The following is an 18,360-nucleotide window of genomic DNA, read 5'->3' as shown; positions in this document are numbered from 1 at the left end:
AAGACTAAATTGTATTGTTAAAGGTAAAATTTTTTTTGTAAATTATATTTAAATAAAATTCCCATATTAACAAAATTCAATAAAAATTTAATTATTATTACTAAACTATTAATATTGCAATTACTATGACTTAGTCGTTCGAGTTGTTTTTGAATTAATTTTTTTAGGTACAAATTAAACCCAAAAATTAATAATATTAAATTTAATTAAAATTCATTTTTAAAGAAACGAAGTAAGTATAACATATATTTGGTAAACATATTAATTTATTTGAACCTATTTTCTTATAGCTTCTAAGTGCATACCAACAGAGGTCGAGCCATTTATAACAATTTGAACTGAAGAATCTAAAAGCTCTTAAAGTAGTCTAAAATCAAAGTATAAGTAAAAATCTAAAGTTCTTCAGCCCTGCATGAAATTTTCAGAATATTGTCAAGACACTTTAAAATTTTTAAATTCATTCTTCATTTTTAACACCAAGCTGAAATTTTTCGAGTGCCCTTTTCTTATACTGAGGCACTAACGCATACATGTACGTATAATAGTAGATTCGCGACTGCATAATCTATTTCTTGTGAATTAATTTATGTATATCTGTAATCCATTTAAAGTAAAAATATATTATATATACATATATGTATATAATATTTTTACAATTTATTTTTCTAATTCTTTACAAATTTTCCAAGTTTTTGAATATTATGTAAGTTTGTGTGTATGTGTGTATTTTAAGTTAAAATTAAGTTATAATTTTGAATTGCAGTTAAAATATTTTTCATATTAATTTTGCCACGAATTAGATAATCGATAATACAACAAAATTATATAAAATGATCAAACGATAATTACTATGCACACATTCACCCTTACACATACATATCTACATACTTCCAATATACTTATATTCTTTAAAAAGTAATCGTACCTAAATAAAATTCATGAAACTGGTTATAAAAATAATGGTTATAATTATGGTTAATTTTATTTTTAACAAAATAATTTTTGAAAAATTTTAATAAGTAATTACAATCGTGCAAATCTAGACTAAGGCATGAAAGCTTTAAATTTTTAAATACAGACGAAAAAAAAATTAAAAATAAAATTTAACATTAAAATTATCTATTATTTTTCTTTCGCTTCAAATATACATACATACATACCTATGTTAAACAAGTTTACCCATACAAACATATTTTTAAATTGTTAAATTATTTTTTTTTAAATTATTTTAATAAAATCAATTTCGACAATGACAGTATAATAGATAGCCTCCTTATAGAATAATAACCTTTTTTTTGTTTGGTTTTTATTCAAATGCATGTTATATAATTAATATGCACGTATAACAGTATGCATGTTATGTCGTGGATATACACATTTTTGGTATTGCATTACAAACGCCAGTGGTGTGAACACATTTTTAGATTTTACGATTCATTGCGGAGTCGTTAATAGCGATCATAATTGTAGAACAATGAATTAGACTTGATAATTAATAAATTTATCTTTATATGCATTTTATGTATTCTTTATTGATTGAACTAATACGAGAAAATTTTATACTAAATTAAAACATTCACTTTCGTAATTAGAACTGACAATATTATATGCATTTTAAAAGGGGTTGAGTTATATTATTATACTTATCAGAAGGATTGACGGATCAAAAAAACAGAAAATAATGAGCTTTTCCAGAAAAACATTAATGAATTTTTGTTTAATTTTTAGAATTCAAAATATATAATTAGCTACTCTGAAGTACAGCCTAAATTTCCTCTTTACTCTTATAATGATAAAACACGATTTTTCATACTTAATTAATACTACATGAATTTGTAAGTAAAATGTAAAAAAATGTAAGACTTTGAAACATTAAATTAAAAAAATTAAAATAATAATTATAATAAAACAAAATTTTTCTTGAAATCTTATTATATAATGTCATTGTATGTACATATTACGTGTGATTGGTTTGCAAAGATAATTATTAAGACTCATTAATGTCCCGATTTATGTTGCATGCAGCATTAATTTGCCGCGGGTGATATTATTTTTATATTTAGCAATACATTAACATTTAATTATAACTAATGAATATCACTTATATATACGCAAATACATGCAAATACATATATGTACGTAGGTCTATAACAAATACAATATGTTTTAATGAAATATAGCATAACTATAACCATATGGTACGTATGTATTTTCATATTATATCGGCAAAATGTACATACTTCTAAGTGTCATATAAAAAGACACGATAATATTGTTTGAAAATGAAACTTAATAATAATAACGTGAGTCAATGTTAGCAGACAACATTACCAAATTGAAAAATTATTTTACATTTTATTAATGATATAATAACGTATTAAAGCTGCTAAGTGATTGCGAGAGGATCAAAATAATTAGAAAAAAACAAAACTTAATAAGTAATTAGAAATAACAATTGAAAATACCAGTAGATTTGTTGTTATTAAACGTTTGTTATATAATATTTATAGCTATTCTACAATATGAAATTATATAATGATCTATAAAATGTTTAAATTTATATTACACTTATATAGCCACGTATACTTATGTAGAATTCTGGAGCATACACGCATAATTAAAGAGCGATTGTGAGAAAAAGAATTTTATAATAAATTCGGATTAAAATGATGGATTGTAAGCTAGCACATTTCCTTCGAAAATTTTTTTTTTAAATTTGTGCTCTTGTTATATTGTGCATTATTCACCAATGAATAAATATTGCATACTTTTAGGTGAATTAGCACAGCGATGAAAAAGGTGAGTTAGAACACTTAATAGTGGTTTTTGATATTTTTACCATTTTTTTTCTTATTTAATAGCGATTTAGAATAACATACATTTTTCTAAAATAAAGAGTCAAAAATTGTGCTAATTTATTAAAAATAATAAATCTTTTCTTAGTTCCTTCAAACTGTTACGATATTTCACTTTACGATACATTATCTAATAGAAGTATATGTCAAAAATTTAAAACACATATTTAAGATGACCTGTTCATTTTAACAATTATTTTGCAGTTGAAATTTTTAATATGAGGCGTCATAACTTCTAAAGGGGTGATTGGACGTAAATAAAAGTTTTTTGCTAGAGAATTAGATTTCAGGGACAGACTAATTGATATATAAAATTTCAGTTTTCTATCCTAAAGGGTGCAGCTTTGTAAGCACTGGCAATATATATTATTACAATATTATGCATATATGTAATATATGCATAATATTGTTATTCCTCAGTAATCTCTTTAATTTAGAAACAGCATGTTTAACACTTTGTTTTCTTTAACTTTAATATTAAATTTTAATTTTATTGATAAGCAACAATTCAAAAAATTATTCAATTTGATATCTCAGAATGTATTCAAACTGCTCATTCTCTACACTATTCATATAACAGCCAAAAATTCACCCTAAACCATTTACACCTACTCTTTGTATTTACAATTGTAGTTTACATCATTAAACCACATTCTTAAGCTTCATTTCACACCCTCCTTCCTACAAACTCATGCACCAAAAAATTAATGTGTAACATAAAATTTTTGGTCAATACTTTAGACACGCACACTTACAAATATAAATTTTTTTTTTATTATTTATTTTTATTTTATAATTTTCACTTCATATATAAATAAGCCAGAGAAATAAAAAGCAGAACCTTTTTGTTAAAGAATTTTCGATCTTGCTTAAACATTTAGAATTTTCTTTTAGTCAACACTGTAATAATGAAAAATAATTCACAACCAAATACATAAACCAAAAGAGTTATAGCAGTTAAACCATGATGCATGTAGGTATGATAAAGTAAAACTGGGTCAGAAAACCGGGTGAACATAGATCGTAACATTTAGGAATTGAATCAATTGCATGATAACTAAATAAATTTTAATTTCCAATTCTATTTTATATGAAAATAAAATTTGAAGAAACCTTAAAATATAATTAAATTTTTATGGAATTTAAATATATAATTTTATATATATATAAATTTAGATGTAAAATTAAGTAAACTTACCTGAAATTCCTTCCAGTTTAACAACAATATTGTTTAAACTATTTTCTGTTATCAGATCCACAACTGCAAAATTTATTTTTAACTTTTAAGATAGAAAAAATTACGTACTTTTATTTATATATATGTCTATTTTGTGTACACAGTTTTATTAACGCTTAGAGAAATGAAGCGTTAAATATTTTTTATATTTTTTATTTTTAATTTTTTTTTTATTTTAAGATTTTGTTTTTATAATTTCACGATAAAAACTCTTTGATTCTCTTTATTTTTCTCTCTTCCTGTCTCTCTCCACCTAGTTTCTCTCTTGCAATTTTCAAAATTTAATATTTCAAATGTTACAAAAATCCCAGATTATTTTCAATTTTATAATATTCAAATAATGTCCTTTTTCATATTTTATTTAATTAAATTCACAATAATTTTTAATGATTAAGCAGCCAATGGAAATCACATTTCCTATTTTTTATAATTTATGTATTTATGTATGTATACCTATTATTCATATAATATACACATTTATACTGATTTATGTATGTATATGTAAATGTTGATTATATATCCTTTCTTATATTTTGTAAATGTATGCATAAATATTTTATGTAAAGAATTTTTACAGTTTTACACCTCTATTTTTAATGTTTTTGTCCTTGTTTTTTATGTTCTCTGCTTTTTTTTTTGTTTTAATTTTGTCAGAAGAAGTGTTAAACTTTCCGCACCTAAATTATCCTAAAATTGTTTGTAAAAAAAAAAAATCCTTTTTATATTATTTTATTTTTATTTTTTGTTGTTATTATTATAAATAATTTTCTGTATACGTATATCCTTTTTGGTTGGAGTTTTTGGTTTTTAAAATTTTTTATGTTGGTTTATGCTTTTTACTATATAGGTTTTTTGTTTGTATAGATTTTTTTGGTTGGTAATGCACCAGGACCGCACATTTGTGCAAAAAAAAAAAATAAATAAATAAAACAAGGAGATTAAAACCTCAGAGAAATTCACTTGGCTTTTTAATGATATTATACAACATCAAGGAGATATGAAAGGAAAAAAAATTTAACAAGGATATAAAATAATTTCAGAAAAGCAAAAAAAAAAATTTCTTCTATAGCAAAAATATTAACCAGTAAAAATAATCATTGCAGTAAATGAGAGCAAAAATATATAGAATCATGCAAAAAAACAAAAAATATTGTCGAAAATTACCTAGTTAGTTAGTTTTCGGAAAATGTACGAAAATTTTTATCAATTACAATAGTTTGAGAGTCAATTACCCTCTTATATTATATTTAGATTATTATTTGTTTTAATTTGCCTGTCCCGTTCAAACCAAACTCTAAATAATAAAAACCAATAAATCTGCAAACGCAGAAAAGTGATAAATAATTATTTGCATCTTAAAATATCATAAGTGAAGTACAAATTTTCAATTTTCGGTCACATATATCTTGAACACTTAAAACCTCATACCTTTCCAAACTTAAATCAAACAATCGGACACATAGAGACTATCAAATTCAATTTTCATGCTAATTTTAAGAAGATTTTGTTTTTATAATTGTTACTTTAGGATTCCACGTAAGCTCTATGTCGGATATTTTGACTTAAAGCAGCTATAAAAATACAAGCTCTAGACCTGAATTGCCTTATAACGACTGATTTGGTCAGTTTACATTATTTGATTTTCAAAAAAAACCAAATGCCGAAAATCGGGGTAATTTTTATTTAAACCTATTAATAAATAGCCGCAGATGGGTGAACAATAAACTTAATTTTCTAGATAAAATATTACGAACTGGAACAAAATGACAATACAATTACAAGACAACATTAGGAATAAGTAATCAAGGCTCAAAAACTAAATTCACCTACATGAGTACGATAATACTTTGAAGAAAGTCAAAAAAAGGGGAGGGTAAAGTGGTACGCTTAAAATAAAAATGTTATCAGAGAGAAATTATTCTTTTTTAATTTTACCTATGTATATAAACGAAATCCTTTGGAAATAAAAATTTTAAAAAGTAAAATCAAAGTATTTAAATAAAAACAAATACTCATTTTATACTCGTATCGTACATTTTTGTATATTTATATCCCTATGTATGCATAGATATATACAGAAATGTATGAAACTAAATTATATTATGTAGCACATACATTTGTACGATATTTGTCTAAATGCAATCTGTATATGTACGTACATATAACAGCTATTTAAAATATATAGGTACACACCTGTAAATCAGAAACCTATGACTAAAATGTTCTTTAATATATTACATTTTCTATATGTATGCAAGTATATGTAAACCAAATAATAAAGAAATTAAGATATTAAAGAAATCCAGTCGTATATAATATGTGTATTATATATATATATATATATATAAACCCAGCATGATAGATAGAGCAAATAATAATAATAACAATAAAAATATAGGAAGAAAATATTAAAACAAAATAATAGAAAAAAATTCGCTTTATGCCAAGAATAAAACACTTTATTACTGAAGCAGTGGTATTAAACGATTTTGCTTCAGTTTTCTATTAGATGAGAATTTGTCGAATCTGTACTAGAAAATAAATATATAAGAATTATATAAAATATTTTTAGAAATTTATCAAAAGGTATTCTTTTTTAAAACTATTTTTAAAACAATCCAGAACACTGTTTTAAACTATGGTTTAAAGGAAAGGATGTGGCAATTAGTTTGATACAATCATAAATAACCTTGTTCTTCGTGAGTATAAAATTTAAAAATATTATTATTTTTGCAGTCACTTGTTTCTTTGAAGTAACAAGCGTTATTCAACTTTTGCAAGCAAGAGTGCAACAATACTTTGTCTTCTAGTCAAAAAAGCATTTTCATATATGCACTTTAAAAGAATTGAAGCAAATAAGTAAACAGCAGAGACGATAATGAAAAAAAGTGTCGTCTGAATTTTCAAATGAAAGCAGCTAAGACTGTCAAAATGATAGCAGCTAATACCTTTTTAATGCAACTTACTAATAAAAGGAATAAAAAATTTGAAAGAAAGAAAAAAAAATAAATCTAGAATTAGTTAACTGCGAGATAAGCTTATTGCTTTCAGATTTCTCCTAAATTTATGCAATTTTTTTTATTTGATGATAAGAGAGCTATTTCACATGCAACATTGTTTTCAATGTTTAGTTTTAGAACTATTTTAAGATTAGATTTTGACTCACATTGTTAAAAATCATGGACTTAGTATAAATTTTTAGAATTCGTTTTTCCAATCTATAGAACTGGCATTGCATTTTTTGTGGCCCATTATAATTAAAAAGTTTATCAACCCTGTAATTTACGTTAACTTTAACTCTTTGCTTATAAAAAAAAAAAATAAAATTTTTGCTAGTTACGTAACTTTGGGATGAAAAGTTTTTCACATTTTTTTCTGTTTGTTTTCGTTTTTGGTGCTTGCTTTCTGTTCGTTTTTTTTTCAGACACTGTGAAAATCTTTTTTTTTATTTCATTTTAATATCGCTTACTGTTTTTTTTTTTCCTGTTTTACTTATTATTATTGTTGTTTTTTTTTACAGAATTTTTATAGCTGATTTTTATTTAGCTTGTTAACACTAAGCTAAAACGTTCAACACCATATCATCTTTAAACGTTTTTCCTTACTTCTTATACATTTTTTTTGTGCTGTTTTTTTCTTTGGTTTCCCTGCTTTCGGGTAATTATAATAATCAAAAAATGTGTTCCCTGTTTATTTTTTTTTGTTATTGTTGTTGTATCTTTTATAACGTGGTTAAAATGAGTAATAAAAAAGAAAGAAACGAATACCCAGAGTTTTTACAAGAAAAAACGAATTTGATTTTGAAAAAGGATTCTACTGAAAATGAAGAAAGATACCATGAGCACTTTTATATAAAAAGTTCGTATACAGCGGTATATTGTAGATGTTCAAGAATTGTACAATAAAATTATACTTTCATTTAGTTCCGATGTCTTTAACGTTTTCTCAAATTGTATTTCCTTATTATTTCAGTCATTGAAAGTGAAAATATAAAGGCTATGTTTTGCATGCCATAATATTATTGTGGGAAATTTATTATACTGCCTATAGTATTACCTATCATGCAAATTCTTCCCATTTAATAGTAAGAAGTAAATGAGCTCAAATTAAATATATTCACACAAGAGACGGAATAATGAAGTAAGTGAAAATCAATTATTATAAATAACTAATTTATTACAAATATATATCTAGCACTAAATTTGCTAGGTTTATGTTGAGTTCGTTATATTTTTATATATGGATAATGTTTTAAACAGTATAAGATGACTAGAAAACGCGAGCATATTAATGTGCTTATGTACTGTTATATGAAATTCAAGGGTTTATAATACGTGCGAATTCAAAAAAAAAGCGACCATAAAAGTAGACCAACCATAAGAGTCAAACAATTATTGCTTCTTTTGTAATTAGCAATAATTGTCTCATCACAAGAACCCTTTTCATGCGGAATCCTACGTAAAAATAACTTATTGCAATTATAAATTATCATTATACAAAGATTTCCGGTTCAATACAAATACCCTACGTTGAATAATTTTACCGTCGCTTTCAATCACTTATTTTAATTAAAATTGGAAGCAATTTCTTTAGAAAATTTCTGTCTTATCCAAAAATTTGAAAACATTTACTACCGTACCACAGATAATAAAATTCCAACTTTATAATATTTTAGAATTGTACAACAAAGAGTAAAGAGTAAAAACAAAATTTTTTGATTTTTTACGATGATGTTAACGATGAACACAAGCTGTTATAAAGGTATCGTATAAATAAAAACAGAAGAAAAATAAAACACTTAAAATGATAACGGAATTATTACATTTTCACATTTATGATACCGTCATTCCAATTCAGTTTTTCTCTTCTTGCACAAAGTGAAGTGGAACAAAAATAATAAGAAACAGAAAAATTTTAGAGAGTAAAGAGAAATAATATTAAAAAAAAAAAAACAAAACTCCAAGAAACAAAAAGAAACAAAAAAATAAATGTGAAATTATTTGTAGGTAATTAGATAAAGTTATAAGTTATAAGCTGTCAGTTAATGAGATTTTTTAGTAGCATCAAAATGTCAAAATGGAATTATTAAACAAAATTAGTTAACTATCATTTAATATATTGTAAGAGAGAAGTAAGCATGTTATAAATATTTTAAATGAGTGCAGATAAAATGGAATTGGAATAAAATTAAAAACACTTATAGTTGAGTGAAAACAAGTATTTTTGTATACTAACATAATGGTGTAGACTTGTAGAATTTTATTGCATTTATCTTATTTATACTGTGAAATAAAAATTTAGAGTTAACACATTATAGGTAGCATTTAATATTTTAAGGCTAAATTCAATACATTAATAAAATAAAAATATTATTTATTATTAAAATTCGAGTCTATGCATTATTCGGACCAACTATTTTGAAGAAATAAATGGTAAAAACATGAAATTTAGCTCTGAGACGATAGCTCAGAAAAAAAAAGTTTTTATTGTGTGTTTTATATTTATAATCAATTTAAATTTCTAAGCACTACGATTTGAAATTTTGTAAAACTTATTTGACATTCTGACATTCTAATATAAATTTTTCGATCGACAATGTAATCGCATAGGTCCTTTATGTTTTCGGCAAAATAATCTATCAGCTTTGCGTTTCTTTCTAAATCTTCTTTCTGAATCATTAAAAAGCAATTTTTGAATTCGAATTCATTTCCGTATAAAATGTGTAAGCATTTATTAAGAATGTTTCAAAAAATTAAAAATTTCTTGAAAAGAAAGTTAATTTTTCGCACCCTAAATTTCTTTTACATGCAATTCAAGGGTTTCGCTAACTTTGTACTATTGCGTTTTTTTTTTCATTTTATTCCATTCATTAAGGTGGCATGAAAAAATTATGTTCCAAAGAAAATAAGTCTGCTTTGATTTACTCTTCATCTCCCTTTATTAAAAATTTTATTTTGTGTAGTCAGTACGAGTACGGTATACGATAATGAACCACTGTTTAACAGGGTCTTCATATAAAGAAGATACTGTGTATAAAATGAGTAGCAATTTAACAAATAACAAAACGAACCACAGTAAAAAAAAATTATGCACAAAAGAAAAGTGAGTAAAATAGAAAGGAAAGAGTAAGAAAATTGTTATGGAAAAAAAAAGAAAGAAAGGCAGCAATAACAAACAAAAAGAACAATTGAAAAGAAAACATTTTTTGTTTGTAATAAATGTGGTGTGGTGAAGAAAAAAAAAATAAATATAAGAAAAAAAACACTTGTGGCAACTTCTAATATGATAATTAAAATTAAATGTTAAATGGTGTAAAAATGTTTGCACGTTTTTTAAGCGTTTCATTTTGTTTTTGTTTTGTTTTTGTATAATCTCTTATTAGTGTTGTTACATTTTTTGTTCTTCTTGTGTTTTTTTAAAGTTCAAGCTATAATTTTTTTTTTCTTCAATATTTTTTTTACTTTCTTTAAAAAGTTTTTTATTCAATGATTCGGAATTAATTTTTAATATAAAGTAAAGTATTTTAAAAATTTTTTAAAAATTTGCTCTTTATAACAATTTTTAATTATAAATGAGTATTCAATGGGGGCATAGGGATTTTTACTGCATTATTTAGTGTTACTAATAATACTAATTCCTATTTTGACTACATTAACGCTGGTATTCTAATTGATTAATAAACATAGAATACCGGTTTATTAATTCGACAAAGAGTATTATGTAAAGGGTAGATACGAAAATTTCTATAAACTCAATGACTAAACTGTTTCAGAATAATTTTATTTTAGAACTAATAAAATTAGGTATAATGGTTCGATTATATGTATAAGAAAAATCATAACACTGAAAATCATTATAAATACATTTCTTTAACGTAAAAATCGTTTAATCCAAAGAATTCAAAATGACAATATTCAAATTAAGATTCGATAATTGATATTTAAGGATACGTATATTATATTGTAGCCAATAGTTCAATTAATTTGTTCTTAAGAAACTTCATTTCAAACATATCTGTTTTAAGTATAAATTATCATAAAAATAATTTCCTTAAGAAACATTGAAAAATCTCAAACACTACTTGCTTTAATTGCTTTGAATTAATCACAAAAAGAAGAAAAAATTGCATAAGCTAAATTAATTTCAATTCTTCAGTAGAAGCGGGGAATAACAACAATCAATTCAAGCGTACTACCATACAGGGTATCGTAAAGACTCTACTTACCTATGCAAAGCTTAATATACACCACCAGAGAAGATAATATTTTAGGTTACTAAAAAATATCTAGAAACTGACCATATAGAATGAAGTACATAATGAACAATGAACAGATTGATAATTATGATTATCAGTAAAGTAAGTATAGAAAAAACACAAATTTTGAATTTGTGAGTAGCACATTTGATCTAAAATCACTTTAATTAATTATAATTGTACTTTTACATAATAATAATAGCAAAATTTTTGAATTGTTCCGGCTTTATGAAACATTTTTTAATTTTATTGAAATTTTATTTAGAAAATTTCGGAAATATCATAAATTAAAAGTTGGAACAAATAACTATCCAATATTCGAAATTTATAAAATATGACAATGCAAAATAAGGAAATTCAAAACACGTTTTATTAACATACTTCTTCACAAAAAAAAAAAAAAATACATAAGATAAAACGATAATCTATAACTAATCTAGTTTTTCTAAGTATAATTTAAGTGAGTGTTTAATTAAAAATTTTAATAAATTAAAATTGAATTCCCTTTTCCATCATCTTTGAATTTCAATAAATTAATAAGCTTATAAAGTGTTGTTGTATACATGATTACGATATTAATGAAAATAATTAATTATGGAAAATTTATTGTTTTTAGTTACTTTTATTTTTTTTGTAAATTCATTAAGTGTAATTATTTTCTCATAATTCTGATAGAGAAAGAATATAACTATAATTAACATTAATTTTTTTTATTTTTTTGCCTTCTTTTTTACAATTTACTTATTAATTATCGTTTATAATAATAATTTTTTTTTTATTTGTTGGATTATTATTCTATTGTAATTAATATTATATTAAAAGAACATCAAATATTAGAAATACTATAAGTGTTATAGAGTAATTTCAAACATTATTAATAAGTACATCAAAATTCTATGAATTATACTCGCCATAGCTTTATTTTCATATAGAATTTCAATAATTACATTTAAATAATAAAAGTACTTATAGTTAATCGTATTTAACATTAATAACATACGAGTATATACAATAAGTAATTATAATTATTTTAAATAAATTATACTGAGTTAATGAATTAATCAACAATATAATATTTTAAATAGAAAAATATTCAAAACATATTAAGTAAAATACAAAATTATAAAATAAATCACATAAGTAATTTATATATATATATACACACAAAAATCATGTATAAATGTATATTATATAATTTTAATTTAGTAAGCATATAAATTCATAAATTTCTATATGAAATTGAAAAATTCTTTCGTCTATAGAAGGTAACAAGCGTAAGCAAATTAAGAAACTAATTAAAAAATAATTAAATATGGAAAATTTCATATAATCATAATAGCATATATAGTTAAGTAATAAGAATATTATTATTTAAATATATAAGTATACGCATATTTTATGTATAATTAAATAATTTTAATTAAGATTCAAGTAAAATTATTTAATTAACATGATAGTTAACTATTTTACAAAAATTAGATTTATAATATACTTACGTATACATAAAATATGAATAAACATTAAAAGATGAATAATATCGAGTTATAAAAGAAATAATAATAATTACTTATATACCATTATTAAAATAGATAACTTTAATTTAATTACATTATAAAGTAAAAAAAATACTTAGTTAAAAATGACAAATAAATTTTATATTTTTTTAATTAGAAAAAATACTATTTATATAAGTATATTTACTCATGATATACATTATAAACATTACTTATACTAATTATATTTAATTACTTTAAAGGGACGTACTATAAGTAAGTATATACATATATAAGTAAGTAAATTTTAATAATTAAAGTATAATTTATTATGTTATACACGGTAATTATAAATACTTAGTAAAGTTTTGTTTTAATTATTTATGGAATTACTTAAGAATTTTATATTTAATTAAAACAAAGTTAAAAAGCTTTTTTGTCTTTTCTATATATAAAATGTAAAATTTTACTTTGTCAATACTTAATTTTGTATATTACTTATTAATATTTAATTCAAAAAAATTGGTATATAACAATAAACATATACATATGTATTATGTACAAATTAAATAGTATACTAAGTAATTGTTTTAATTGTTTAAGTATAATAAATAAATTAATAAAATGACAAAAAAAAAATTAAATTGATTTTTGTAGGTGTTTTCGTGTTATTTTCCGACTTTTATTTATAAATTAATAATTTATAGTAAAGATTTTAATACTTAATTGAATTTGTAATTAATTACTTATGTAACGTAATTATATGCATACTCAATAATTATAATATCAACACAGAGTTGGTAAGGAAGTAATATAATTTATTTATTTTTTTTATTCAAAAATATTATAGAATAATAAATAATAAATGTATTTCTTAAAAAAATTATCTTAAAATTAGTTGTTATTTTTTTTTAAAAACACAGAATATACTGAAACAATAAGTATAAATACTTAAGTATATCGTAAGTAATTATAAGCTACTTATAATTTCATACTTGAATGTATTTTTTAATTAGAATAATAGATTTTTGAGTACACATAAGTAATTATTAAAATCTGAAGATTTTTAAGAATATTTAAATAAAATTATTTTTATAAAATATTTAAAAATAGTGTATAAGTACTATTATTTATTAAGTATTTTTTTATTCTTAATATCATTTTTTAAGAATTTAAGGCACATCTTTTGAAATTATTAAAATATAATATTGGAATTTATTTCAACTAAAATTGAAAGTGTAATGCTTTTAAAATTAGGGAATAAAAACCCACAATTTGTGTTTTTATTTAAAAAAAATGTTAAAGGGTCTTAGGAAATATTTCTCTTTGTTATATTTAATAATAAAATTTACAAAAGACAAAAATATAAAATTTAACATAAAAATTAATTTATTCTACAATTATTAACGATAATGCAATTTTTATATCCGTAAGTGCAATTTTGCCAACAAAATTTCTTTTTTATGAATTTCTTATTTTTTATAACCTTTGATATACTTACTTTTATGACCATACAATTTATTAATTATGCAACATATCAATTATAATGCTAAAAATATTCACTACACAATTTTTTACATGTTATTAATTAAAAATCAATATTAAAAATTAATAATAAGAAATTGTACTACCATATACGAAAACTACGACATATTAATTTTAAACAGCTTAAACCTAAAATTCTCAAATTTTATAAAATTCATATAAAATTCATAAGAACGTATAATAAATTCAATTAATTAAAAAGTCTCGAGTACATTCTATATGGTTTTGAAATTAAAAAGAAAAAACAAGGATTCTAATTTAAAGAAAATAATTAAATTGATTACAGAAATTTTCAAAATTTAAATATATATTTATATATTTTTTTTATATTAGACCTTTAGCCAAGTGAAATATCTCAGTATTCCTAAGCATATTCTCAAAATTATGTTATTTTTACAAAAAGTTTGAAAAATAATTTTAAAATATAATTTTTACACTATAAAGCCGGGTTCTATTTCTTTTGTTTTTTACACCAAAAAGGAAATATTTTTAATTTAAAAAAATTATTTTAATAAAAACAGTATAACAGTTTAAGAAAATTGTTAATGAAAACCATCATTATGTTATATTTTATTGTTATAATCATTAATTTCAGTCCAAGTTTAAAATTGCAATATTTAAAAATTAAAATTGTTAATTACTTTAAGTAGTTCTAAAACATTAAAATTAATAAAAAAAAACAATTCTGATCCAAAGTTTATGAAAAATTATTAAAATTTTTTATAAAATATATTTTTTTCAATTTTCTTATATTTTTATAATTTGTATTGTTATTTTATTAAAAAACATAAAAATTAATATAAGTAAATTAATTAAGGTTTTTTATTATCTTTTATTTATTAATAATAATGACTGAACAATTAATTTAATAAAGAAAAAATTATTAATAATTCACAATTACTTATTTTGCCCGCAAAATTTAAACTAGATATTTTCTTTAAAGTATTGTTTTTTAAGCACTAATACATGAATTTTTATAATTAAAATTAATTTTTATATATATTTAAAATTTAAATTAAAACTTGAAACCATTTATTTTTTAAGTTTAAAATTAATTTATTTTATTTCATTAATTTATTGTTTAAAAATTAATATGTTAATAAATAATCACTAAAATTAAGTTTTCAAAATTTAATTAAAATAAAACTATAACACAATTTCTCTTTTTACTTTTAATTTATTTAAAAATTATTAATTTTGAATTTTTTATTTATGATTAAGTCCAGTACACTTTTTTTTTTGTTTTTTTATGACAAAATTACATCACTTATTTTTTTAATTTAGTATAATAAAATTTTTATTATTAATTATTTTTCATTAATAATTAACAATTCAATAATTTTTTTTTCTTCTTTTTTTTTGTTTTGAATATTTTATATTTTTGAATTAAAAAATAATTATAATTTTTTATTTATTTAAAAAAATTAGCATTGTCTTTTATAAATTTTTTATGCCATAATTTTGCTATTTTATTTTTTTCTTTTCAGTTGTATTTTAATTTTAATATAATTTTTTTTTTAATTAATTAATTAGAAGAAACAAAAAAACCAAACCCCTCAATAATGGAATTGTAATAATAAAGATAAAACAAAACAACCGACATCTGTCTTATTACAATTGGCGTTGTTAACTGACTGATAGACATTCGAACATTTTTTTAATTTTTCCTACATAACACACATTCATTATACATTACATATAATAATAAGAAATAAAAAAAAAAACACATAATATACGGAACAACCACATATAGAACAGTACAAAATACAGCACATCAAATAGCACGTTTTTATATTTTTATTATATTCTCTTGTTTTTATTAATTTTCTTTCTTTATATTATGTTCTTATTATTATCATTATTATTATTATTATTATTATTTTTATATAAAATTGATTCATTCTTTATGCATACTTTATTAATTTATTATATATAACTGTTTATACATTTACACATAGATAATAAATATTATATTTATTATAATATTATATTTTTTTAATGTATATGTATATGTTTGCATTTTACACAAATACTAGCATGTACTAATTAAAAAACAAAAATTAAAAGTAAAAAATAAATAAATAATTTTTATAAAATGCAAAAAAAAAAAAAAAGAAATGAGAGGGCGCCAATATTATTTTAGCTTATAAATTTTCGTTCGTGAAAAACAAATTTACGAAAGAAAAATAACAGCAACATTGTGTTATAAATTACTATACTACTTAGTTAACATTAACATAACATTTTTTTTTTGGTTTTTATTATAATTTCATATGCGTTTGTATAAATGTTATAGAGAAGGAAAAAAATTAAATTAAATACTCGTATAACATTATGTATATCGGTTTGACATTTAAGAAGATAGGCATTGTAAGAATAGGTAGAGAGGACATTTTCTATGTGTGTATAAATATGTATATAATTTTGCGAGAGAGCATTAAATTGTGTATTTTGTACTCTTTTTATCCTTCGTTTTTTACTCTCTTTCTTTAAAGAATCGAATGACTGCCTCTCAAATTCTTATTATGTTTTTTTTTAATACATATTTGTATTATTGCAATGCAATTGTTGTAGCTTAACATAATTTTTTTTTTGTTTTTATTTTGTTTTATTGCATTGCATTTTGTTTTATTTTTACTTAATAAGTATTGTGAAATTTTAATATCAACATGCGTTCATTTAATTTTGTAGATAGTCGAATGTATTCTCACCAACACATTAATATGAAAATGTGTAACTGTTATAATTTTGTACACAAATGTAAATTTTTGTTGTGATATTTTATCTTTTACTTATTGCTATTAAAATTTTTTAATTAATAAAAAAGAAATTATAGTGATTAGAGGGAGAATGTTGAAGAAAAAGAAAGAGAGAGAAAAAGGTGTCAATATTTCGTGCTGTTTAATATATTGTAATTGTTATATTTTATTGTTATAATTTCACATATGTATGAATAGATTATTTATATGTATATATACATATGTACATAAATAGATCATTTAATTATATTTACGATGTGTATTGCAATATATGAGTACGTTGTAATTTGAATTTTTATTTTAACTTGTTTTTAATTTTATTTGTTCTTTGTTCAATTATTTTTTGTAATTTTTGTTTTTCATATCATTTAAATTTAATTAATTTTACTTAAAAATTGTTTTTACATATTTCATTTCTATTTGTATATATATATCGTATGTGTGAATGTATGCATGTAACATTAAAATTTTAACGGTATATTAAGCAATGTTTGTGAATTTACAATTTTGTTTTTATTAATTTTTAATTTAAGTTAAAAATTAATTTCATGTTCATAGTGTGTATGTATGTATGTGCAACGAAATTTAGTATTAGGCAATGCAACTGTGTTTACTCAATATTCATATTTCAATACCTTAAAGAATTAACCAAAGCTATTTTCAAAATATTTGAGTTTCGAAAGTCGATTTTATAATTAATTGAATATTAATTAGTTATCAATTCTAATTAAATTTTATAAAAATATTTTTAAAAATATTTGTGCATAACTTTTGAAAAATGTATAAAACAATATTTATTTCACCTTGCAAAAAACGGGAGTATTACAGTATTTTAAATCCGAAAAAATGCTTTTGTAGCCTTTGTATTAAAAAATTGAGTTGTGCGTTTTTTTTCTATTTTGCACTCAAAGTACATACATATTATATAACACTTTATATGCTACTCCCAGAGTTGAAGAGCCTTATTAATGGAACGTTGTTGTTTATCAAAGAGATTTTATATAAGATTCAAAACTCTTTATATAAGATTCGAATTTAATCAAGATTAGCAAAGATTTAATACATTTTCTAAAAATATAAACCTATCGAGCGGAATAAATGTGCGTAATTAAGTTTCTTAATTTACTGCTTTGCATTAAACTATTATATGAAATATTTAAAGCATGTGTTTTGAAAATGTACATACATAATTTTAAGCGGTAAATAGCGATTACAA

The 18,360-nt window shown here is 21.6% G+C and overlaps 1 protein-coding gene across 3 annotated transcripts in view; it reads right to left on the bottom strand.

The window, feature by feature from the left end:
• Window positions 1–16,011, bottom strand: part of LOC129606382 (uncharacterized) — a 122,677-nt gene extending 106,666 nt beyond the window's left edge. For 2 of the 3 annotated variants that reach the window (XM_055516689.1, XM_055516687.1), the window contains exons 1-2: window positions 15,287–16,011; window positions 4,054–4,779 (exon numbers count right to left, since the gene is read on the bottom strand). The gene's annotated coding sequence lies outside the window, so the exon portion shown is untranslated. Of the gene's footprint in view, window positions 1–4,053; window positions 4,780–14,820; window positions 14,838–15,286 lie in introns of those variants that run through there. The other variant, XM_055516688.1, reaches the window with a different exon arrangement.
• Between the last annotated feature and the right edge of the window lie 2,349 nt (window positions 16,012–18,360).

The sequence above is a fragment of the Condylostylus longicornis genome, unplaced genomic scaffold, assembly GCF_029603195.1.
Source record: "Condylostylus longicornis isolate FDR11 unplaced genomic scaffold, ASM2960319v2 ptg000018l, whole genome shotgun sequence".
Classification (NCBI taxonomy): Eukaryota; Metazoa; Arthropoda; class Insecta; order Diptera; family Dolichopodidae; genus Condylostylus; species Condylostylus longicornis.
Note: the sequence above shows the minus strand (reverse complement) of the source record. Positions and strands in the feature narration are given on the sequence as shown.